Here is a 15,926-nt window from a genome sequence, read left to right as displayed (position 1 = left end):
CTTGTAAGGTTCCAAATGCTGTTGTACATAATAACATATGACCTGCTAATGTTGGCAGGAAGAGACAGAAACAACCTTTGGATAGTGTGTTGAATAGCCTAAGAGAAGGGTCATCATATGACCTCATTGTCACAGAAAAGTATCCATTGAAGTAGGTCTGACAGTATGTGGGGAAGGTATGCTAAGGGAGAGTGCCTCAGGAAGGATGGGGAGCAGGGAAGGAAGAGGGCCTTGGATACCTACTGGTGGCAGTGAGGTAGGGAATGAGAAGGAGAAGTAAACAGGAGAGAGGAGGAAACCAAATAGGAAATTGAACTTCACCAAAGACAAAATGTATTTGACTTGAAAACTTTCCATAGAGCTAAGCCTACAAGTGAAGGTTGATGAAAAATGAGGTATATGTTAACAGATTCTAGAAATAGTACTTTTTAATGGATTGAACTCTTCTTAACTAAGTGTCACCACATTTAGGTTTACATTTCACTAGATGGCACTGTATAATTCCCAAGAATACATGGAGGAATTACATGAGGAACCTAAAAGCAAAAACACTGTAATGAAATCACATGATAAAAAATAGGCATATCACCAATTCTTTACCACATGATGAATCATCTTAGTTACAAAGAAATAAGAAAACATGTAAAAATCCAGTGTATAGAATAAATGTAATTGTATGTTGAAAATTTATATGTATATGTATATGTGTGTATATATGGTATATATACATATATAGTGTATATATATACATATATATATATACATACATACATGCAAGTATAAATTTAGACTTCAAAATGTTTTTGTTTTATTTCTCAACTTTATATTTACTATATCTGATTAATGAAATCCCATCTGCATTATACATGACTTCTGAATTTGAAGTAACTTATTTAAGATAGGGCCTGAATTGTGTGGGTGAGATAATATGAAAGAATGAAGTCTTTAGGAAAAATAGTGATATGCCTTGTATTTTTTTCAGGAGAAATAATTGAAATTCACCATATTTGGAAGATTCTTACAAATATGAAAATATAACCCAAGAGGAAGAAGAGAATGATCTACTTATATACAACAGTTGAAACTTAAGCATGGAATCTAAAGGAAATTAAGATTATTCCGTATCAGGTAATACAAATATAATTCTAGTGGATGTCACATTGGCATTTTGTAAATGAGCCCAAATGTTTTCTCAAGGTCTTTCCAGGCTTCCAGAAGCCTGTCTGAAGACTGCAGGTTGTGATTTCCAATATTTCAATACCTGTGTGCAGTCAAATATAGATACATCAGTCAAGTGATATTGCATTAAGCATTCTGCTATATGGCAGCTGGTCTTAGCAAATTATCATTTTTTCGTTATTGTAATTCCATTCGACAGAATATGGATCTCATTTGTTTGCTGCTGATCAAAGCTTGCATGCCATCGCACCAAGCAGTATAGCATAGCTGTAACAGAATGTCATGAGACTGCCAATGCCAATCTCCATCAGACATATGCCTTGTACAACCCTTAGGCTGGGAGGAAAAATGACATCTATTTTTCAGTTAGTGGGATGACATGGCACATATATTTCACCCTTTGTTGTTATCAAAATGAGGCAAGGGGTAGGAAAAGAGGAAACGCTTCCCTGGGCTCAGATCTAATTTTCTCCCCTGATTCGCTATGTGCAATTCCCTGTTCTCCTAAATCACTGAAAAACGGCATTGTAAAGGAAGTAATTCGGCATCAAGTCTATTCCCCTGTCATTGCTGGACTATTTCCTCTCACCATGTTCTGCTCTTATTATTTTCATGTCTATGTAGCAACCAAAAACAGTCAGCTGTGCTCCCAGTTCCTTTTTGTGCTAAATTTTAAAGATATTAAAGATCTGATTCCAAGCAGAGATTCTGATTGCCACACAGACCTCTAAAAATTTCTCACAACAAACCCTTGAAATATTCAAGATCTCCTTCTCTAAATTGACTTAAAACCCTCTCAGGGAAAGCCTTTCAATTCTTTTATAAAGTTAACAGTAAATAAGCAATCACAGGATCTTCCTCTAAGGAAACAAAAATGATGTCATGTTAGGACCATTCTTCTGGAAGTCATGTTGGCACTTTCACTGGGCGTGGATGTTCTGTGATGCAAAAGTGGAGGACAAAGTCACCTTGCATACCTCTAATTACATAGGTACAAGTTAAGAAGTTGAATTGGAGTCTGTTCTCAAGATTAATCTTGATAGCCACTCAAATGTTTCCCTTGTGAAGCCCAGTCCAGAGCAAGGGAACATTATCTCTTTGCTTTGGAAAGTGATGACTCTGCAAAGGTAGACCCAAATTACACTGACCTTTTTGATTGACATGTTGCATAGTGCAATGATAGCCAATTAGGCAGTCACTATTACCTCTAGGTTTCTTTTAGCATTACTGACCTACGTGACTTTTTCTGTCTCCTTAAACTGCTGTATTTCTAAGTTGCTTGCTTCCAATGCATTGCTCACTCTTTCTGTAGTAATCTGAAACATTTCCCTTTTGTCCTTGTGTTTCTAGTTCTTCTTTTTCTAGTTTTAGTATATATAGGTTAACATAGAAATGATGGGCTTGTTACCCCAAAAATAAATGTTCGAAGGATGCAAGCAGACAGTTTTCAAAGGGAAAATATAAATGACCAAGAATCATATAAAATGCCTCAAACCACTAATAATTATAGAAATATAAATTAAAGCATTAAAGTATGAGGTTCTTCCTCATTTCTACCAGACTGACAGATGAATTAAATAGGACAATAACAAACTTTGGAGGGCTAAGAGAAAAAAGGTCCACTATTGGTGGAGCTATGCATTGGAGTTCACTGTTAGTGCATCTGTGATTTGGCTCAGCTATTCTGCAAAGCAAGTTGGAACTGTGCCCAGACAGTTACCAAAATGTACATAACATTTGACCTAAAAATATCATTACTAGGCCTACAACCCAAAGAAATCAAAGAAGAGGAAAATGATCTGTGTGTACGATATTCATAGCTGCTCATTTCATGGTAGCCCACAATTAAAAACTGAGGTGGTGTCTTACTGTTAGGGAATGGCTAAATAAATTGTGGTATGTGAATGCAATGGGTTATTACTGTGCAATAAGAAATGATAAAATGTCCAATTTCAAAGGAAACTGGGAAGACCTTTATGAACTGATTCAGAGTGAAATGAGCAGAACTGGAATGATTTTTGCAATGATAATGATATTATGGAAAAATATCTTTGAAAGACTTAAGAATTCTGATTACTGTGATGATAAACCATGAATCCAAAAGAATGAAGATGAAGCAGGAAACTCACCTCCTGACAGAGAGGTAATGAACTTAAAATGAGAAGAGAGACATATTTTTGGAAATGGCTAATATGGGAATATGTTTTGCCAGAATATGTAAATATATGTAGTGAGAACTTTTAAAAAAATTTGCTTAAAAAGGGGAGTGTAGATAGTGGGAGGGACAGTAATTTTAAATATACCTGTCACTTGAAAAACACAAGAAAAATTTAAAAGGAAATAGTGGAAGGAGCAAGAAACTATGGATTTTTTGGCAAGGGAAGAGAGTGAATCTAACAAGAGTCACCAAAAAGTTTTTGACTGCATTATTGAAAATGTAATCAAAATCTTTAACATGAAAATGGAGGGGGAAGGAGAAAACTGTCCTCATAGACTTGATAATATAGGAAGGAGAAAAGCAATTAAGAGGATCAGAAATTTGGGGGAGGGGATGGAAGAGGAATATTCAAAAAGAAAAGTTGCAAAACTAAACAAAACCAGAAACACAGTCCCATGTATCTTTATACAAATACATATAGTATGAACGGTAAATGAGGGAATTAGGGATTCTAATGTAAAATGACAAATAACCTAATAGTTATCAACTAGCCTAGGTGAAATAATACTCTCAAATGGGATATGTTTCTGGAAGGATAATATATTATTCAAAAGAAAGAGAATAGATTGGAATGGGGTGAGATAGCATTGAATATTAAGAAAAAAACACACACCCTTGTGCATATCTAAGATACATTGTGGAAAAACAGTTAGGTAAGGATCTACTAAGGGAGAAATAGAAATGAAATTAATGCAACTTTATACTACAGACCACCTGAACAGAAGGACAAATTAGGAATTTTAGAATAAGAATTATGATACACTTGTTATACTAAGTAATGGAGAAATTAAACAAATGTTCTGATTCATTTTAAAAGGGGAAATAACTGTTAAAATATAACCTAAAGTAGAATAGATTATTTTTGTGACCTCCTTTATTAATATTTCAAAAAGTAGAGAAAGTTAGAAGGGAAATTGCTATCTTTAAAGAGGAACTGGTTGCTGAAGAATAAATAACAGGACCTTTGGAGACCAACAATCACTTTATCGTAGAGTAGTAATAGAGGAGGATTAGAAAATTTGACTTAAGCTTATATGGACTGTAGATTTTAGCACAGCAGATTTTGAAGGGTTTAGGGGAATGATTGGTGGGATCCAGCAACATCATTTTTTCAGAGGAAGTCAGACCTAGGGGAGGAGGCTCTCAAGAAGGACATTTTGAAGATATGAACAGAAATGATTCCTACGTGTAAAGAAAAAGCTGCCTAAAGAGACCAATGCAGCTGCACAAGGGACACATCACCAAACTTAATTTTAAAAAGCTTTATATAGAAAGTGGAAGAACAGACAAGTAACTGAGGATGAATCCAAAGGAGTTTTTAGTCATTTTTCATTCATGTCTGACTCTTTTTTTAGCCCCATGTAGGGTTTCCTTGGCAAAAATATTGAAGTGGTTTGTCATTTCCTTCTCCAGTTTATTTTATAGATGAGAAAATTGAGGCAAGCAGGGTTAAGTGACTTGCTCAGGGTCACACATCTAGTAAGGGTCTGAGGGCAGATTTTAACTCGGAAAGTTGAGTCTTCCTGTCTCTAGATACAGTATTCTATCTACTATGGTACCTAGCTGTCCTTAATTCAAAGGAGTAGCATGGTCTTTTAGAATTCTACCAGGGGCAGCTACATGTCACAGTGGATAGAGCACTGGCCCTGGATTCAAGAGGACCAGAGTTCAAATAACACAGACACATAACACTTACTAGATGTGTGACCCTGGGCAAGTCACTTAACCCCATTGCCTAACCCAAAAAAAAAGACTTCTACCAGCATGCTAAAGTCCCAAATCAGAGGAGACTGGCAAGGAATACTAAGAATAACAAAACAAGGATTGTTCTGTTTTTAGCTCTGTTGGAAGCAAGGGAAACATCAAAAAGAGAAAAGTATCATTGCCTAGGATGGATGGGATTATGACAATGTCATTTTTGAGAAGGCTGAACAATTGCATTGTTTTTTGTTTCTTTTCTTTTTTCTTTTCCTAGCTGAATGGGTCTTTAGACTTGGAGGGCTAGAATAAAAGTGATTTGCAAGGAATGGAAACCTAGAGAATTGAGAAAATAGGCAGCATATGAGCTCCCCAGAAGGACTCAGGTCATAAAGCCTGGACAAATTAGATCATAGAGTAAGTGCATAGGGTGTGATTGCTGAGCCTTAGTCATTGATCTTTTTAAGACTTGAAAGATGAGAGAAGCATCACATGACTGGATAAAGGAAAATTGTGCCTTTTTTTAAACAATAAAGGATAGAGTTATAAAACTTTAAGTCAACAATCTTGCATTCTCTTGGAGGCCAAATTATTAAGAGGATGGTTTGTGAGCACATAAGTAGGGAAATGATGAAGCCAGGTTGGCTTCACCAAGAATAGGCTATGCCAGACTAAATTCACTTCCTTTGCTGACAAAAATGGTAGATTGGGGAATATTATAGACATTTTATATCTTCATTCCAGCAGAGCATTTGACAGTCTCTCTGGTTAAGATTTCCCATCCTGCATCACTGCCTTCTTGTAGTAGAGGGACTTGTGTAGCTCAATGAAACTATGAGCTATGCCATACTGGGTTACCCAAGGTGGACAGGTCATGGTGGAGAATCCTGACAAAAGGTGATCCACTGGAGAAGGAAATGGAAAATCATTCCAGTATCCTTGCCAAGAAAATTCGATGGACCATATTAAATATGATGTGACATTATTATTATTAAATAGATTATGATATCATTATAATTAAATATTAAGAAGTTACGGCATCATAATTGTGTTCCAAATATCACTATAGGGTGGAGGACATTTGGTAATAGAATCATTTGTGTGAAAAAAGCTGGAAGTTTTCAAACTCTATGGGTGAAAAAATGTAACATGATAGCCCAAAAAGCTAATAATATCCTAGGCTGCATCAAAGTAAATGTCATATAGAGGTAATAGTCTTGCTACATTCTGTCTTGATTAGGTTATATCTGGAATATTTTTTTGGTGAAGGTCACCATTGTTATTTTTCAGTTGTTTCAGTCATGTCTGACTCTTTGTGACCCCATTTGGGTTTTTCTTGGGAAAGATACTGGATAGGTTTGCCATTTCCTTCTCCCGATCATTTTACAGATGAGGAAACTGAGGCAAACAGGGGTAAGTTACTTGTTCAGGGTTACATAGCTAGTAAGTGTCTGAGGCCAGATTTGAATTCAGGAAGAGGAGTCTTTCTGACTCCAGGCCCAGTGTTTTATCTGCTATACTACCTAGCTGCCCATCATACTAGTAAAGGCAAAACAAGAGAGAAAGTATTCAGAAGAAGGCAACCAAGGTGATGAGAGGGCTAGACATCTTGCATACAAGAATCAGTTGAAAGATCTATGGATCTTCTAGCCTCTAGAAGATTTGTTCTGATTAGACACAGGCATCGTAATTAGGAGCAACAGGCAGAAGATGCAGAGGCAGATTAGGTTTGATGTCAAAATAAAACAAAACTTGCTCACATTAACAACTATCCAAAAGTGGGATTACATGGTTTGAGAGGTTCTGTCTTGTTGGAAATCTTCGAGCTGCCAGAAAATCGATAATTGTGGTTGGACCTTTCTAACCCTTAGATTCTATGATTCTGTATTCTCTGTTCATCTGAACAATTCTTGTTTTACCTCACCACGCACATCTAATTCTGAGCTGATCTCCCCCTAAAACTTATTCTTTTTCTTGACTTTTTCTCCCAGTGATACCACCATTTTCCCATTTTCTGAGTCAAATTCATCTTTGGCTCCCTTCCTATATCCAATAAGTCACCAAGTCCTTTCTACATCAACTGTATTTTTCATATTCATCTCTTTTTCTCTTTTTTCACTTTCATTGTAATTCAGGCCCACATTACCTGTGGCAACAATGCTTCCTAATTGGTTTCTCCTCTTCTAGTCACTTCTCTTTCCAATCAATTCTTTATAGTTATGGCAGATTTCTTTATTTCTTTCCCCTAGATGCTAGTACCCTCCCACAAACCATCTTGTATCTATTTTGCATTCATTTCACACATAGACATGCACACTTGCATATATACACATATACACACACATGCTGTTTCCCACGTTAAAATATGAGGTCGTTGAGAGTAAAAATTTTCCCTTTTGTCTATTCACTTTGTAAACTCAGTGCCTAGCACAGTGACTAGCATATAGTAGATACTTTATAAACACTCACTGATAGGTTGACTACTGCATAACCAGTTGTCTTGCTTTCTAATCATACTTGTCCTGGCTAATACCCTTTATGTTACTTCTCAAAAAGAAGTCATCATTACTTAAACTTACCTTCATCCTTTAGGTCACCTGAAATTCTTATTATTCTCTGACTATGACATCCTATCATTTACAGTCATATAGTACCACTGTAAGAATGCATTAATAATCTGGATATGTAATTTCATCAGTGTCTATACTTTCTCAAGCAATGCAGATCACAACCTTGCTCTCACTTAGTACAGAATTTCCAACTATATGCCACACCCTGGGGAGGAAGATATGGAACAGTTTTTATGGGCACAAATTAGTGGCCTAAATTATTGGCTCTTTTTTAATATACTTCTCTCACAAACATATCCACCTTTTCCTCAATGAAAATAGGACAACTAAAGTGATGAATTTGCCCTCAATGAAGTGACTGCAATGCAGAAATTATTTAATATGATACACACAAATGAGGTCAAATTTGAGTCAGTAATTTCTTAATCTCAACATAGGTGCTATTTGCCAACATCATTTCTATTAGTCAGCAAAGATTCATGATGCAAATGAGTTGTGTCATGATTTTTGCCTCATCTGAGTGTAAAGTATATAAACTTCAAATCAGGGAATGCTTGCATAGAAGTTAAAAGTTCCATAATATCTTCCATGTGTTTTGTTAAAAAACAATATAATAGGCAGATTTGCTTAAAAAAAACTTTAATTTTGAAAACATTGGAAATACTTTGGAAATAGTTACAGCTAGTAATTTGAAAATTTAAATGATTAAGTTAAATTCATTTCATTAAAAATTTTTGTCTCTAATTTTTGAAAAAACAAAATGATCTTTTTATTCTGAATAAATGCGTAATCTGTTTAAGAGAAAATCTATTGGAATAGCTGAAACTAGTACAAGAAGAGACAACAGAAACAATTTAAGCAACAGACATATAAAGCACAAAGTAAAAAAAGCTAAATCCAGAGAATATGATTCATTATATTTATCACTGGGAGCCATATCTACAGATAGCATGAGAACTAATAAACTGAGAAGGTATCTTGAAAATGCATTTACAGAACATATGTGTGTATGTGTGTGTGCAAGACAAAATGTTTTTGCCAGAGAAAATCATATACATGTAATAAGCCCAAGTTTGAAACATCAAAAGGATTGCTTAAAAATTGTGTCAGGTTTTTTATGGGATTGCTAAGTATAAAGTCTCACTTGACAGAGGAAACATTGATGCTACTTGTAGCTACCAATGCTGTGGAATGGATGCCTGGTGAATTGCATGCAAACATCTTGGATGATACCACTTGTAATGGGAAGGAGAACCCTACATATATCTGAAAACCTTATTGGTCAGTTGAGAAACTAAAATTTTCTTTCGAACTGCAACTAAATGAAGCAATAGATATAATTAAAGATGTTCATACAGATGATAAGTTACTGAAACTATATTAGGAAAGATTTCTTACTTTGAAAATGCTTTGCTGGCAATATCACTTCAAGATAAATTTTCAATGAAATTGACAGATTTTTAAAATGAGAGTGGTATAATGTGAAGGAATTATGTTGGGCTTTTTACTGATGGAGCTTAATCAATATCAAGACAAAAAGTTTTTAAAAAATTAGAAATGTGATCGCTTATTCAATTTTGACATACTGTATATTTCACAGATAACTACTTGTATTAATAAATATGAAGAGCTCTTTGCATTGTTTTCAAGCTATTATAGAAGTGATCAATTTTAGAAAGTTGCTGAATAAAACATTTTGTTTTGCAAGATTTTGTGATGATGTGTTTCTGCTTCACCTATGACTCTTAGGTAATACAAAATTGTGCAATGAAGAACATGGAACATTTCTATATTATTGTGAAATTCACTAACTTTTTCATTTCCAAGTACTCTCATGTACTCAAAGAAAAAATTGACATTTTTCTTAGGGATAACCATAAAGATGAAGCAAATTCATTAAAATTTCCTCCTGAAACTTGCACATTTGAAGAATATTTATGGAAACAAAACAAAACCAAGCCTGAGTTTTTTAAATCAGTACAGGATCCTCAGCTTCATACCCTGACCCAGGAAGACAAAGTGACATTCATGAAAATGTTAGCTACATAAAATAAATTTACAAAATAGCATTTTGATATTCTTCAGGGAAAAAAATGTGTTACAAATTTAATAGAAAAAGTCAGATTTACTTATAATCATATAAATAATTATCGCTTTATATTAAAAACCTACATATTCCTAAATATAAATGAATGTGAAACACATTTGCCATGAACAAATATGATACATTTGATCTTTATGCATTTGAAAAATAACAAGTTAATAACTTGTGATAATATAGTAAAACAAGTTTTAGAACTAGAAAATCTTATGTTTTGGCTATAGGTAAGTAAAGAGAATTCTGGTTTGTTAAACAAAGTCATAAGCATTTTAGTTCCTAGAATGAATCTAGCTGGAACAGGATTTTCTGCTGATATTATTACAAAAAATACTAATCTCAATTAGCCATATTAGTAATGACAGTGTATTTTGAGAAAGCAAAACAAACTCATCACATTTAGTACTATGTTCATAATTTTGCTGTTTTAATTGTGAAAATGTAAAGGATTTTATTATCAACATTAGCGTATGTTACATTATTTTATATGTCTAAGATTTGTTTGTGTGCTGTTATAAAAATTATAATAAATCCTTAAAGAGACAAGTGAATAAAAGTTTTGCTCTGATTATTTTTGGGGGGACGTGATTTTTTTAAAGTGGGGGAGAGGCCTACTAGACAAAGTTTGGAAATCACTGACTTAAGAGATAGTCTTGTTGTTGTGCCTCAAAAATCCATCACCTTGGAACCCATCTGGTGATGAACTTTTCCAAAATGAACTAGGCTGATCCTCAGGTAATAGACAATTGTTAACCACTGCTCCTGTACCCAAAGTCTTTTAGAAGCTACCAGAGTTAACACTTTGCTGTAATAGTTATCAAGAATTGAAGGTCACCTTCTTGCCAATAAGAGGCTTCAGACTTGGACATGGTTTATGCAGAAATTTGTTTTGCCTAACTATATATTTGTTGTAAGGTCTCCCTCCTTTCCTTCTTTTTCTCCTTCCTTCCCTCCCTCCCTTCCTCTCTTCTTCCTTTCTTTCCTTCCTTCTTTCTTTCCTCATTTCCTTCTTTCCTTCCTTCATTTCTTCCTTCCTTTTTTCCTCCTTCCTTCCTTCCCTTATTCCTTCTTTCCTTGTTTAACCAAGGCTGAGATAAAGAGAAATATAAGTGCCTATTATTTTTAAAAAATGACTAAAATAAACAAAAAACACTGTCCTCTAAAGATCATGAATAGAAAATGGAAAAAAAAAAGCAAAACTTTAGGGGAGAAACTGAAATAATACTGGAGTTTGAAAAAGTGATCTTTTGAGAAGGGAGAAGATTGAGATAATTGAAAGCTGCTCCCTCTGTAAAAGTTCATTTCCCCAAATGTAAAGTGGCTCCAGGTGCTGGGGGAAATTCCAATGTGAAGCTTCAGCTCAGACATAGTATAGAATTATGGACATGGGTCAAAATCCAAAAGAAAGCCCTCTTTATGAAATATTTGTATAGGACCACCTTCCATAAACATATTAGGTCATCATGCCAGTTATACTAGCTATTAATATAAGTGGACCACTGAACAGTTTTCTTCAAGGTTACATCTGTCGTGGAATTGCAGAATCATGGTGGAGTACCACATAAGATTGAAAGCTAGGAAAAAAATAAACAAACTTAGAGATCATGCATGACTTTACAAATGGGCAACTTGAGGCTCAGAGATGTCAAATAACATATCCAGTGTGACATGGGGAGTAATTATTAAAACCAGGATTTGAACTCACTTCTTTTGACAATAAATTCAATGTTCTTTTCACCATCTCACACTTCATTCCTACACTGCCTCTTGTATAATCAAAACACAAATACAGGTCACACCGCATTTGAATTTTTTTTTGGGGGGCAATCAACAAATAATACTTAATATGTGATGTAATATTCTTTACAGTTGTAAGTAGTATGATTATGAAGATTTAAGTTGATATAGAAACTTATCTTTTAAAACCTAATCTTTCTCTTTTTCTTCTGTCCTATTTCTCTGTGTCTCCTTCTGTCTCCAACTCCTCCCCCTCACAAAAACCTTCTCATTCAATTTTGTCAGGATCCTTTAATTTTCCTGATTGCCTCAAGGCCATAGTTGAAATGAAAAAGCATTCCAGGCACAAAGGACATTGTGAGTATGTGCACTGTATGGGGGGGGGGGGGGGGGGAGAACAGAATGTGTCCAGAGAATGGCAAATAGCCCAGTTTGGCAGGAGCATAGAATATGTGAGGGGGAGTACTATAAGATGAAACAGAATAGCACGATGGATGGATGGGATGGCAGTACAAATGACTAACTGCTTTTCAAACACAAATTAATATATTAGATGCCAAAAAGATATAACTCACATGTTTGAGGTTAATATGACACTTGGGATCATAGACTAAGAGCTGAAAGGAACCTGAAATCCAGTTCAGCTCCCTCTTTGTGTAGGTAAAGAAACTGGAGCCTATAAAGATAAAATGACTTTCCCAAGATCACACAAATAGTGAGTGGGAAAGACAGGTCCTCTGACTCTAAAATTAATGCTCTTTTCACTATACCAAGTTATTACATATATGGTTTTGCTTCACCAAGACTTTGCACAAGTCACTTAACATCCCTGAAACACAGTTTTCTCATATGTAACATGAAGGGATGAGGCTAAATCACCTCTGAGGTCCCTTCCATCTCTAGTTCTCTGATCCTGAGCTTATGGTTTGTTTAGAGTACTCAGTCAAAAAAATCCTTCACTACCATCTTCCTCTCTTCTGCTACCCTAGATAACTGTGCCTCCCATGTGCCCAAGGAAGAAGCAAAAATTGTAATCTAGATGACTTCTCTTTGCTTCTCCCTGGGCTCAAACACCAAAATTGACAAGCTGACCTACTGTCAAATGGATTACTTTGGTCCAGCATTCAGGCCATTACTTAGATGAATTTGAGCAGGGAACTTTTAGAAGCAGTATTTCTTGTGGGTTTCCTACAAGAAAAGCAGAGTTACTGTATCCCAAAAAGATCACACAAATGGGAAAAGGACTCATGTGTACAAAAATATCTATAGCAGCTCTTATTGCAGTGGCAAAGAGTTGGCAATTGAAGGGATGCCCATCAACTGGGGAATGGCTGAACAAGTTGTGGTATATGAATGCAATGGAATACTATTATGCTACAAGAAATGATGAGCAGGCAGACTTCAGAAAAACCTGGAAAGACTTACATGCACTGGTGCTAAGTGAAATGAGCAGAGCCAGGAGAACATTGTACACAGTTGTGCAATGACTAACTCTGATAGGCTTATCTCTTCTTGGCAATGCAAGGATCTAAGACAACTTCAAAAAGACTCATGATGGAAAATGTTGTCCACATCCAGCAAAAGAACTATGGAATCTGAATGTAGATCGAAGCATACTATTTGCCCTCTTTTTGTTTGTTCCCTTTTTTCTTGTGATTTCTTCCATTGTCTCTAATTCTTCTTTACAACATGACTAATGTGAAAATAGGTTTAATATGAATGTATATGTTGAGCCTATATCAATTTACATGCTGTCACAGGGTGGGGAGAGGGGAGAGATGAGGAAAAAAATTTGGAACTCAAAACTATGGAGTGAATGTTGAAAACTAAAAATAAATAAATTTATTTAAAAAAAAAAGAAAAGCAGGGTTAAGTGTGTCTGGAGAAACATATGCTTCTATTTACTCTTTGATGTAAGGTCATTAGGATTATTAGTTTGTGGAAATGGAGCACTTGTTTCAGGACCATATTTGGGCAGCTTTTGACGAAATTATCTTCTGGTTCTGGAGTGATGAGAGGTCCTTTTGGTTAGGAGGATTTGAGAAACTGGGTTCAAAAGATATGAAACATGAAGTCTACGATTTCAGATTTTAAAAGAAAAGGAGCCCTTCTGTAGGATCTGAGGTGTGGCACCTGTATTTTGTGCAGGGAAGTGGTGTAAACTATGGAAGAATAATTGGCTTTTCTTACATCTGATCAGTCAACAGAAGGCTGGTAGATCAATACAAGGAAGACTTCACTAACTTGCATAGCAGGTAGAGAGCTAAGCAAATAATTAGAGATGCAGGGAAACTAAATGGGAGAGTCAAAGACAGAGACTAAAAACAGAATTAGCAGGTGTTAAATAGGATTTTGAGGACAGCAAAGTATAGACTTACAGCTCATTTAAAAGTTCATAAGGAAGACAGAGAGACACGGCAAGTACTATAAATAAAGGGCAGAAATAGAACATTTAAATGCTCGTTGGAGCATCCACCAAGCTGCAACTGTAGCTCTACTGGCAAAAGACGAGTTTAAGGAGGAATATTTAATTGATCCAGGCCATAGTGCAATTTTTGAAAATCCAGCAATGGAGACAGTAACTAAAGAGTCCTGACCATTGTGTGGACTAAGACAAAGCTGTCTCTTCCATGCCAGATATTGTATCCAAGGTTCCAATAAGACCCTTCAATAGGAATGATAAGATGCATAGACCTCAGCCCAGTTGGCAGAAATTGTGGCCAGTATGGATGTAAAAATATTCTCAGAAATTGGGAGGGTCAGTCGAAAAATAAAGACTATCAAAATGTCAGAGCCACGATCTTGTCTGGAGAAATCCTTGCAGATGTGTGTTGCAATCAGAATGCGTTTTAGGTCAGGAAGAGCTTTAGGGTCCTTTGTTTGCTGATTGGCTTCCCTTCACCATCATGTATTGAAATAATACCTTTGCCCAAAGCAAAGATCACATTTGCTTTAGGTGTGATGCTCCCTGTCCTACAAAGGGGAGCCCTAGCCCGGCAGCCATTTAACTGGCTGATGGAATGGTCAGGGGTAATTGCTGCAAGAATGTTCTCTTTTTTGGAATAGGTAGGCTCTGTTTTCAAGGTCATATTTAACGTTCCTATTCACTTTCTGAAATTAGGTCACCGGGAATGTTGCTGTGAAAATGGAGCATTTGTTTCAGGCCCATATTTGGGCAGCTTTTTTTATCTTCTGGTGCTGGAGTGGAGAAAGGCCCTTACAAAAAACTCAGGCTTAATTGGGAGGGTTTGTGAAACTGAGTTCAAGGGACATGGGAAATGAAATCCGAGCCTTTAGATACTATAAGAAAAGAAGCTCTTCTGCAGGATATGAGGTGCAGCATCCAGATTTTGTTCAGGAAAGTGAGGGAAAATGACTGGGCAGCCCTTGATCTGAAAGGCAGAATACCTATTGGTACATTATAGATCACTCCAAAATACGATGGTTTGTTCAATCTGGGCAGATGTAGGAATGGAGAAAAGGGAATTTCAAAAATTTGGGTTAGTGAGATTTTTTCAGGTGCTAAGTAAAGAGATCACTTTATGTTCTAGAGGTAGAGGCACTGCATTCATGGGTGGGGAGAGAGTTGGAGTATGGTAAATGAAGGGATGGGGCTAGGGCAGAGAGAGGCAGCATTTTGTAGCAGACACAGAGCTGGGCTCAAAGACAGGAGGACCTCTGATTATATACTGGTTGTGTGTCCTTGGGCAAGTCACTTAATGCTGCAGCTGAAGCAACTCTCTAAGACTATTTGGCAAAGAAGGTGCTGACCAACATTGATGGAGGTAGTTTCCTCACCAGAATTTCCTTAATCTTCCTTATGTATGTGTCTGACCATATTACTCCTTCTGAGGTCCTCATGATTTCTCACCTGGAATTTTGATATAGCCTTCTAATTGGACTTCCTGAATCAATGTTGTCCCATCTTTAAGCTATTCTCCATATAGCTGTCAAACTGATAATACTAAGTACAGACCTAACCATATCACTCCAATAGTCAAAAATTTTTACTAGCTCCCTACTACCTCCAGAATAAAACACAAAATCCTCACTCTGATATTTAAAGGTCTTTATAATCTTAATCCCACCTAACTTTCTAGTCTTATTTCATATTACTCCCTTTCACATATTATTCATTTCGTTCAAGCAGATCTGAAATTGTTCTCCATACAAAACACTTGACTTTTCTATTTTCAAGTCTTTGCACAAGTGTTCCTCTTTATCTGGAATATACTCCTTCCTTGACTCTGCCTCACAGAATTTCTAGTACATCAAAGTATATTTCGGGGGCTACCTTCTTCATGAAATTCTTTCCTGACCTCTTCCCTACTTCCCTCAAGTTAGCAGTCTCTCCCTGAAATTACTTTGTATATACCTCATTTTTATTTAATTATCCACATTTTACATCACCTCAGTAGACCGTAAG

The sequence above is a fragment of the Phascolarctos cinereus genome, unplaced genomic scaffold (assembly GCF_003287225.1).
Source record: "Phascolarctos cinereus isolate Bilbo 61053 unplaced genomic scaffold, phaCin_HiC Scaffold_1;HRSCAF=81, whole genome shotgun sequence".
In the NCBI taxonomy this organism is placed as follows: Eukaryota; Metazoa; Chordata; class Mammalia; order Diprotodontia; family Phascolarctidae; genus Phascolarctos; species Phascolarctos cinereus.
The sequence above is the reverse complement of the archived record's forward strand: the minus strand, read 5'-3'. Positions refer to the sequence as shown.